The sequence below is a fragment of the Lycium barbarum genome, chromosome 12 (assembly GCF_019175385.1).
Source record: "Lycium barbarum isolate Lr01 chromosome 12, ASM1917538v2, whole genome shotgun sequence".
NCBI lineage: Eukaryota > Viridiplantae > Streptophyta > Magnoliopsida > Solanales > Solanaceae > Lycium > Lycium barbarum.
The window spans coordinates 33,918,982-33,930,477 of NC_083348.1; the positions used below are offsets into that span (position 1 = coordinate 33,918,982).

At 34.8% G+C, this 11,496-nt stretch overlaps 1 long non-coding RNA gene across 1 annotated transcript; it reads left to right on the top strand.

Annotated features, from left to right (window-relative positions):
- Window positions 1–329: 329 nt before the first annotated feature.
- Window positions 330–1,691, top strand: LOC132623783 (uncharacterized). Its single transcript, XR_009576424.1, has 2 exons — window positions 330–970; window positions 1,187–1,691. It is a non-coding gene; the product is annotated as an uncharacterized LOC132623783 (long non-coding RNA).
- The last annotated feature ends 9,805 nt before the right edge of the window (window positions 1,692–11,496 follow it).

Genomic DNA, 11,496 nt, shown 5'->3' on the forward strand with positions numbered 1-11,496 from the left:
CTATAACCTTATGTATATGACCCTTAAATCATGACAGTGTTTAAGCATTTAGGGAAAATAAGTGTTTTCGTCCCTGTGTTACGTCCTTATTATGGTTTTGGTCCTCTTGATATTTGACTTCCCACATTCAACCTTTAATTAATCAAAGTGGGTGATTTTGTCCTTATACTAATGGTGGTTAGTGATGCAAACAGACATGTTAATCCTGTCAAGGGAAATTACGGTATTTAACATATTACAATATATAATAATAATAATAATAATAATAATAATATCTTTTGTCCTTTATAGCACAACTCACGTGACAAACACAGCCAAGTGCATTTCACCAAGAAACACTTCACTTTCATCCTACACTTTACTTTACTAAAGTGTGCTCTCTCTCTCTCCATCTCTCTATTTATCCTTTTTGTTTTTTCTCTTTGAATCAAACAACGAACTCAACCAACTTTGTTGAAATTCGAAGAGGAAATTCATGGTGAAGCTCATATTGGAGTGAATTTTGCTCGGATTATATTAAATTTCTAGTTCTCTTCTCCATTTTTCCAGTTTGATCTAGCAGTATATGGTTCTTTTCATCCCTCATCTATCTTTTTTCACAGGCTCCAGTCAAGGTGTTTGGTTCTTGAAATCTATTATTTTTATCTGATTTTTTGATTAAGCTCTCAAATTAGTGTTTTATCTGATTTGCATGTCTGAAGCTTTTTCTTACAAATAAAAAGTGTGTGGTAGCTCACGTTTGGCTGTGAAGAATGTGTTTCTGGGTCTTTTGTGTCGCCTAAATTTATATATTTTTCTTTAAAAAATTGCTACGGCTCTCCCTTCTATGCACAATGCAAATTTTTCGAATATATTTTTAGCCGATAGGCTCTTAAATATTGGATTATACAGTTTGGGGGAGTGAAGAAAAATATGAGCTTTGAAATCTAAAGGTGGAGTTCCACTTTGGATTTTGCCAATTGCGAACTAGGTAATACAACTTCTAAGATATTAATTTCTAGAAAAGTCTATTGAGTATTTTTCTCTTGTATGTTTGAAATTGACACCTATTGTTAAACTTTGGTTATTGCTGTCATGATATTTGTTGTGAATATTTGTTGTTTTCCGCATTTGCTGTGCTGAATTGAGCTAAAGATAGAATCTTGCCAATGCTTCCTACTGAATTTCTCTTTCGGTAAAAACACAGGTCAAACTTTTTCTCATTAATTTTCCTCTCTGTGTTATAATTTCCTTCCAAATCGAAGAGACCATTTTCAGTGATTAAAAATCGCTTTGGGTGGAGGTGGACCGCAGGGGGGAACTGCTGCAACAAATGTGCTAACCTACGTCGAAGGAAGACCACTGGTGGTGGTGTAGGAGGAGCAGGTGGTACCATGCTTCAATTTTACACTGACGATTCCCTAGAACTTAATATATCCCTAGTGTTGTGCTTGTTATGAGTACTGGCTTCATAGCCTTTGTTGTGATCCTTCACTTCAGGGTAAGCTTTACCTTCCGTAGAGAGACCTAAAGAAATTTGGATGTCTCTTTTCTGACTTAGGAAATATTTGTTGAGCAACAGCTTTGTTCGTTGAAGAAAAACTGATGATGTAGCTTTATTTTTATTTTTATTTTTATTTTTATTTTTATTTTGTCTGTGCAATGAAGTATAGAAAAAAATTCTAGTTATGAGTTAAAAAAAGAATTTATCTTTCGGTGTTCTACTTTAGTATGTGCTCTTTCCCTTTAGAAGAATTAAATTTATTACTCAATGAATTAGTATACTCCAGGAATGAGATTGTTACATTGGTCATAAGTTAATATATATATATATATATATATATATATATATATATATATATATAGTTTGTCATTCTATTCACATGAATGAATGTTACTAACGCTGAAAATGTAATTAACACTGAATATTGTAACACATATGGTAGAGGAGCTATATTTGTAAATTTGGAAAATACACGATGCTAATTGCTCCTAGAGGTTCAAGTACTTTTGAAGTTCATTTATATGAAAGTCAGACGGTACTCTAAAATTTTGGCTAAACTTGTTGTCGAAAACATGGTGCCTTTGATCTGATGTTGTCCAAGTGCATCATGAAGACGATAAAGTTAAAATCAAGAATGAGAGATAATTATTTACGTTGCATTCAGTTTTAAAAGGGAAAACACAATAATTTACATGTCACCAGAGCATGATTAACTTTAAATTCATCAACAAAGAACTAGATCTAAATTCATGTACGTAATGTCATCGATTTTCTTTAACTTCTTTATTTTAGAGAAAGTTTTCTTCTTAGCTCGTGGCTCACTTCTTACTCTCTTGTTATTTTGAGAAACGCTTCTTGTAATCTCGACAGGGGTACGTATTATTTTCCCATTTTCTCGATGATGAGTGGCCTTGTACCTTCTCTGAAATGCTCACCAATCTCTTCTAAAATGAATGCAGAATCCCTCAATTGTTCTTGAGATACCCTTGGCTAGTTAGGTTGATTGACCTACTGTTGACACCCAATTTTGTCCCGCCTCTCCTCCGAAATATCTATTTACACTTCTGGTATTTCGAGAAATTAAAAAATATGCATGTAAGTTTTACTATAATTATTAGTCTTTTATTAACACCCACGTTTTATTTATTCTACTGCAGTTATTATTATCATTATTATTATTATTATTATTATTCTTAAATTATCATTTATTACTAATTGTCATTAATTATTATTATTCTTGTTATTTCCATTATCATTGTTATTATTATTATTATTAATTACTAATCATTATTATCAGCGTTATTTTGTTATCAATTATTAATCATCATTATCATCGTTATTTTATTATTAATCAATAATTGTTATTTATTATTATTATTATCATCATTATTATTTCTTATTATTATTATCCTTATTATTTTATTTATTATCATTTTGTTATGATCAATAATTGTTATTTATTATTATTATTATTATTATTATTAATTATTATCATCTTTATTATTATTATTTATTATCATTATTCTTATTGTTATTTTTGTTATTAATTATCAATATTTGTTATCTACTATTATTATTATATCTATTATTATTTTTTATCACCATTATCATCAGCATTATCATTATTACCATTATCATTATTATTATCATTATTAGCAGTATTACTACCGCTATTTATTTGTTGCTATTATTTAGTATTATTGAAACTTGCATTTCTCAACGTTTCTACCAACTTCCGCATACACATCGCATTTATTTCGCACATTTTAATGATAGCGTTTGTTATTAAATATTATTGCACGGTCATTGCGACATCATATAATTTTTATCCGGGTCTTTTATAATTACATATTTCCGTATTAGGTGATATTCTAGCACCCTTAGTACATCGTTAATCAAAATGTGTCTCTTATTCAAATTTAGAAGCCAAACTATTTCTTGCACTCAGTTCGTATTTTGACTTACCGAACCCCAAATCAAAGTCCGATTAACTCCTAATATTTTTTTAGACTAGACCATATTGTTTATCTCAAATTTTTTAGACCAGTCCATATTTTAATTCACTAGTCCACCCCTTAATACCCAGTCTAAAATTTGACCCGGTCCACAAATGGACCGGGTCCGATACATTTTTCAGTCAAATAAGGGGAACCCTTTTTAGGGTTTCCCCTTCATTTTCCTCCATACACACCGCCGCACCCCTCCATCCTTTCTCCCTCCTCCTTTCCCGCCTCTTCTCCGCCGCTCCCACTTCCCCCTTTTCCTCCTTCTTCTCCGCTTCCCACTCACGCTTGTCCCCCACTTCACGTTGTCCCCCCGCTCCTCTCTCTCCTCACACCCTTTCTCTTTAGCAAACCCTAGTCGTTCCTATAAATACTCGTTTCAAGTTTCACTGACGGGGGAGGGAAAAAAAAAGAGATCGGGGATTTTGGTATTGAGAAAATTTCCAAGAACCAAGTTCTGAACCATACAAAACCCTAAAAAAATAGATCCCTTTAGCCGGAAAATTGGATAGAAATCGAAAAGCTTTCATTCTATCACCAGAAATCCCCCAGAAAACATCAAGTTCGCAACAGTCGTAACATTTTATATCGATTTAACATACCAAATCGATTTTCTGTTTTAGTTTTTTCCCTTTTTTATTGCGTCGGATCCGAGAATCTTCTGTTTTAGTTTTTTCCCGTACTCACTTCGCTGCACTCGAAGAAGGTCCGTTAATTCCCCTTCTCTCTTATATTTTTTCGCATTTTTTAGTTTCCTGGTTGTTATGTGCTATCATTTGTGTGATTTGGCATGTGGTTGTGTTAGTTCAATTTGTGGTTTTTGTGATTAAAGCATGTTTATGTGCTGGTATGATTAGATAAAATGCTTCCGTCTTAATTCGTTTTAGTATGTTAGGTTAGTTCAGTATGGTATATCTTATATGTTATAGCCTATTATGTTAAGCACGATTGGTTGTTATTCTATCCTGTTTTAATTTAAGCACGTCTTTAAGCACTGTTTGAGTATGATTTGTCCAGGTTAAACATGTGTCCTGTGTTAATATACTACCATAGTAAGCCTAGTTAGTTGATTATTACGTAGTAAAGTTCAGGCATGATTTGATTCTGCTTGGTTTGAGCATGATAGTGCAATCAGCCATCCTTTATCTTGTTGCTTATCTGAGTTAAAATGGATTAAAGGACAGGAGAAATAAATCTGAGTTTAGAAGAATATTGTTGGAGTTTAAGTTTCAGAACTTATTATGATTATCGAGAATAGATTTGAACAATTTGTCGCTGTAAAAATGGAGTTGGTGAAGCATAATGATATTTGTTTCTTGTCCAGTTTCAATATGAGTACCTGTTTGGCCATTAGATATCTAAACTAATCGGTTTATCAGTCATGATTGAGAATTAGGTGGATTTTGGTAAACTAAAGAGTCCATCTGTGTGCTTCACCTTGTTTTCAATGGAAATAACAACATGTAGTTATACTGTTTGAATCTATCTAAACATTAACTTACATTTAGCATGGTTTAGGTGGTTAATAACTCGAAATGATGAAGGATGTCCAATTTGGCCTAATATGGTGTTGTTAGTGTTTCTATGCTAATTCACAAACTGTTCCTGAAAATTTCCTTTTTTTGGTATTGGTATGAGTCTACTTGTTTCAGTTAGTTATTTAGCATGAATAAAGTGAGAGTCAAATGGTGTTAATGAGTCTAAATAGGATCAACAGGAATCTAAATTCAACCCCAGTTAATCTTTAGAGTGAGTCATGTAGTTTTGTGTGACTATCTGTCAAAAGGATCTAAAATCTTGCCTCGTCTATCTATCCGTATGTACTTCATATGAGTATACTGAATGCTCATGCCTTCGTATAATTGAACATTTATATAGTATTTCATTTATGTTCTTCTTTAATCTTGTTGAGTATTTGAAAACCATGGGATCTTGTTGTAACCATTTCGTGATCTTTGGAAGAGGTTTGAATGAGTTTCATTTAATGAATCCGATAATGCTGGAAGTTTAGCTCAATTAGCATATTTTTAAATAACTGATTTTTTTTCAGTATTTTGAATTGTCATGCCTGTCTATGGCCACCTCATTCTTTCTTTGAAATACCTCATATTGTCACTGAAATAATGAAAGAATAAAAGGTAAGATAGAACACATCTTTTCTAATTTAACACTTGTTTCGCATATGCTGTCAAAAATGGAAGTTTTCGCTGTGATAGTTGAGTTTCTCTCAAATCTGAAATGAACAGGATGAGATCTGATTTGTAATAAGGTGTATCATCTTTAGTAAATATTGATCCGAATTGGAATTTTAATCTTTTCTGCTCGATTAAGATGTTATACACATAGGGATATATCAGGGTATACAAAGTATACTGTCTTCATATGCTTTTGGTATGTCATAGGCTTGTATATCAAGTATACATTTGATATATCATCCATCCTTAAGAAAGCAGGGTCTGTTAAGAGGATACGAATATCGTTTGTGGCATTGCTTCTTTCTTCCATATCAAAACCTTGTCTGCAATCTAAGCCCTCGAGTTCGAACTTGCTTTTGCTCTTATATGGATCTCCCCATGTCATTTGATTATTGCGTTTCGCCTAACCTGCTGGACCAGGCTTTGTTTCTGTTTTTTTTTATACCATGACTACTATTTCGGTGCTTTCTGTTTGTCCGAACTCTATACACGCCTAAGTACAATAAATATTACACTGTTTGATTCTGCCTATGTCTAAAGTTTGCCTTGCTTGTATGTTGCAAGTGTGAATTATGCATTATGTGCGTATATTGCTGGTATACTTTCGTTTAAGCACGTTAATGAGGAGATTAGATTGGTCATTACAGATTAAGCTTGAAATATACCATGTATACATAAATCATTTTGTTTGTTTTGAATATTGAAATTATTCTATTTAGCATGTCAAGGTTCGGTTCTTGTTTTGTTATTAACGTGATATTTTATATTGGTACCGGCTATTTGCTTTCTCTTTTATTTGAAGAATAAGTCTCGTATTCACTCTATTAATCCTTTCCTTTCGTTTTTTTTTTTGCATGAAACTCGCATACGAGTCCAAGGGACTCATTTCTCCCCGCATTCGGTGTTGGGCTAAAAGTCCAACATAATCATCTCTGTTACATCCGACATTTTCGCTTATTCGAAAAATTCAAGGTAAATTGACTTGTGATGGATAAGACCACAATTGGACCATACTTGGTATGAATGTGTAGGTTATGAATTCAATGGTGTGGAATTACGAAAGGTGGCCAAGGGCAAAAATTGGAATTTTGGAAACTTGCCCCGTGAACTACAATATGTAACCAACAATTTTGGGCTCTAAAAGAAATAAGAAAAACAAGGCCCATTAAGGGATGGCCCAACCGGCCATGTAGGCCTTGGCCCATGAAATATTAAATTTTTCATGTGATAAATCCATATATGGATAAGTTTAAAAGAAGGATCTAGATGAATCAAGAAAAACAAAACAAAAGAAATCAAGAACAAAGAGAGAGAGAGAGTTCGGGTGAAAGAAAGAAAAAGAAAGAAAAGAAGAAAAAATTATTGGAGCCAAATCTTGGTTCAAAAAAAATTCTTTTTTTTTGTGAGGATAGTACTAAGTGCAAAACCCTCTACAAGTTGATATAAGTGTTGGGGCAAGAAAACAATTTTTATCTCCAAGTGAAGGACTTGAAGAAAGGTGAGGATTTTATGCTTTTGTTATGTTATGAATGGTATATGTATGTTGTAGTATGTGTGAATGAATGAAAAACATGGAAATTTTGTGTGTTGGAACTAAGGGTGTGTTGGCCGAATATATACATGTATATTGCATGATTTTGATGGCTTGAATTCATGTTGTAATTTAGTTGTAGCATGATGGAAATTGTGTTAGAAATGAAAGTGGAATGGATTAGTGAAAATTGGAAAATATAGGAGGTGGCCGTGTGGTGCTATGTTGAGTATGGAATATGAATTTGATCTTGTTTTCATGCTAAGTGTGTTATGGTGAAGTGAATGGAAAGATGACAATCTTTATTATCTTGGAAAAAAAATGGTTATTAAGTTGTTGTAGGAGAATATGCAACTTTGTTAGGATTTATGTAAAATGGAAATGAAAGTATCAAGAGGCAAATTATGATCATTGTTGATGAATTTGGAAGATGGAATTGTATAATGAACTTGTATGTGGAAGGTTAGGAAAAATTGGAAAAGTAGTGACTTAACGGAAAGTTTGAATGTTTGCGTATCTTATGAATAGTGTGTGAAAATGGTATGGATGCCTCCGATGTATGTCGTAATGAATTTGATGGATGATGAATATGAAAATAATGAGTTTGGTTTGGAAATGTAAGTTTGAAACGAAAGACGTTTCGTTATGTCGAAAGATGGCTAATGATGCCATAGTGTATGTTTTAATGTCTATTGATGTTTTGATGTCATTTCTGGGTTGTTGTGTTGATGAATTGAGCCGAGCTAAGTCTCGAGGATGCCTTATATACAGAGGAAATGCTGCCGAAATTTCGGTAGGCAAGTATGTGTAAAGTTGGAATATTGAAAGTTTGAAACTAACAAATGGTAAGCTTGACCATTTCCAGATTTTGGGCGAAATTTGGATTGACGCCAAGCGAGCATAAGGCGCCATCGAGGTATGTGAAGCATTTCCCTTTGTTCCTAGGCATGTTTCGGATGTGATAGGCTCGGCCGCGAGCCTTAAGTACGACTCCGTCCCCCGAAATTCGAGACGGAAAACCGCTCCAATTCCTTCAATCCAATTGAAGCTATTTTCTTACAAATTGCCTTTAAAGTGAATTTTTGTACAAAACTTCCCAAAACGGAGTCGGAACACTTCCAGATGGTTTTGGATGACCTTATAAGGTCTACTATCGGTAATTTACCTATGTCGCCTCGAGTTGATCCGAGGCGGGCCCACGAGGCCCGATACCTTCTGTATGATCTTAATTACTTTAGTTTTGCCCGATTTTCTCAGAAAACACCTGGACTACTATTCTGATCATGATACGACTGTTTTTATATAAATCTTACAAAATAATTTTTGACATTTGGAAATCTGGTTCTGGTTATAATCTGTCGTGCCTCCCCAAGTGACGTGTAGGCACGTACCTTGAAAACTATCCGAATACTTGGTTCGATCGGCCAGTTGGCCTACTTCTGTTCTGTTGAGTCTGTATGTATGTGGTTCCTCATTAATCAGTTCGTGCACATGCTATGATTCCTTTCACCGGATCCCGGGCCGGTACGTATATCGTGCGGTGGGCCGCCGAGCCCCATATGTGAATTCTGAAGTATGATGTGTCCGGTTTCGGGGTACTGTGTTATATGTCCGTCCCCGGTTACCGAGGATATATTACGAAGTATGATGAGTCCAGGCTCGGGGTGCTGTGTTATCTGTCCGCCCCCGGGTACCGTGGTTATGTTATGATGAGTGACGGAGATCGGAGAAGAATTTCTGATATCTGACGTGTTGTGGTGCCAATGGCAGGAGTGGCGACCACGTTCTTGTACCCTATGTGTGATTTTGTCTGTCTGTATGACTTATGATTCTGTCTGTCCGTCCGGCTTATCTGTCCGACTGGTTATGATTTTGTATGTCCGTCCGGCTTATCTGTCCGACTGGTTATGATTCTGTATGTCCGTCCGGCTTATCTGTCCGACTGGTTATGATTCGGTATGTTCGTCCGGCTTATCTGTCCGACTGGTTATGATTCTGTATGTCCGTCTGGCTTATCTGTCCGACTGGTTGTGATTCTGTCTGTCCGTCCGGATTATCTGTCCGACTGGTTGTGATTCTGTCTGTCCGTCCGGATTATCTGCCCGACTGGTTACGATCCCATCTGTCCGTCTGGATTATCTGACCGACGGGTTTCGATTCCGTATGTCCGTATGGATCCCGATTCTGTATGTCCGCATGGATTCTGATTCTGTCTGTCTGGACCACGATTCTGTCCGTCTGTCGGGACTATGTCTCTGTCTGTCCGGCCTATAATCCTGTCTATTATATCTCCGTGCTTCCGGTCCAGATCATGATTATGTTTGATATATTTCTGCTTTACATACTCGGTACATTTTTTTACTGACCCCCGTTTCCTCGGGGGCTGCGTTACATGCCCGCAGGTACAGGCGCGCTCGGTGACACGCCGCCAGCGTAGGGTTCTGATTCAGCTATTTTGAAGAGCTCCTTTGATCCGGAGCGTACACTTTTGGTATATATATCTTCTGTTTTCCGTATGTTCTGTATGTATGGAAATTCTGGGTACGGCGGGGCCCTATCCCGTCATATGATTCTGTATGTCTGTAGAGGCCTGTAGATAGATGTGTGGGTTACGGGTTTCGTCTGTATGTTAGCCTTATCGGCTTACCTGTAAATGTCTGCATGTTTAGCTATATATATATATGTTTGCGCGCGTGCCGTATCTGTATCGGCCTACTTTAGTAACTTCTGTTTTCAAAAAAAAAATAAAAAAAATCTGTATGATTCGAATTCGATCAGGTAGGTACGTATGGGTACCCAGTTAGGGTACCAGTCGCGGCCCACGGGGTTGGGTCGTGACAATCTCGAGCCATCCCCGATCAGTCCTTATTCCGCAGCAAAAAAAAAAAAAAATTGCTGGGCTGAGGCCCATATAGCAGAAACAGTGTTTGCAGCAGTGGCCCAAATGGGCCAGATCCATTTAACAGCGGCCCTTCTTAAAATATGGGCTGAGCCCATTTTTAATTATCTCTCCTTTATTTATTTTGTGCATTTAATATGTATACTAACTGTTTGTTTGTTTTTATTTAGTTCATATAAACCTTAATGAGTTAATAGATTTAGTTTAGTAACGGGTAGTTAGTTTAAGGAAGACTAATAATTAATTCCATAAATTTTATTCTCTTCCTTTTATGTTAAAATTATTTATAATGTCTAATATTTATTTTTATTGGGAATAATGGATTTGCAAAATCGCATGCCTACATATTTTGGGTTAAAGGAATCATTTTTATTCTTACTATCTTAGGAATTTCACTAATACGCAAATATAAGCTCAAATATATTTTATAAATAACTCTTTAAGTTTTGAGTCAATTACGCATATTTTAAGCATAGTTAATAAAAGGATAAAACAATATCTCACCATTTGAGTTGTTTCAAGTATTTATTAAAACACTGCACAAACCCGCGTTTTATTCTACTTATATATTTTATGCAAATTTTATTTTAAAAAACATTATTATCTAAAGTCTTTGCAACATTTATAAGTTTATTTTAAATGGCATTTGAAGTTTTCTTTTATGCAAATTATTATATTTTCTACAAATCTCATTCTAAATAGCATTTTTTTAAAGTCTTAGTAACTTTTATAAGTTTTATTTTAAATGGCATTTAAAATCCTCTTTTATGTAAATTATTATATTTTCTCTAAATCCTATCTTAAGCAACATTTTTTATATTTTTTCTTAAAAACCTTAGCAACCTTTCCTAGCCCTTTTCTTAAAATTTCAGGCATCTTATTTAGCATTAATTAATTAACCTAAGTTTGGCCGGATAACCGTAGTTAACGGATTCTAAAGGATGCCTAACACCTTCCCTTTAGGATAATATAGAACCCTTACCTAGAATCACACTGGTTAAGCAGACTATTAATAGAGGTTTAGTTAGTTTTACCTTAGTTAATAAATTAGGTGTCCTAATTCACCGTTAAATTAATTAGGTGGCGACTCCTTAAAATAAAAAAAATAGGAATCACCAATATGTCGTACTCCGCTTCGACCCGGTTAAAATGGGGTATAACAGCTTGGCGACTCCGCTTGGGATATTCTAGGTTCTAACCATAATAAACTTAGGTTAATAATTAAATTGTTGGATATTTTGTTGTTTTCTTTATGCTTGCTTTTATTGTTGCCTTGTTTGTTTCTTTTATGTTCTTTCAAATATTTTGTTTTATTATGTGAAATTTTCTATGTAATAATGTGTTACTGCTTTCGTTAAATTGGCATTCCGTTCATATTTCTTCCA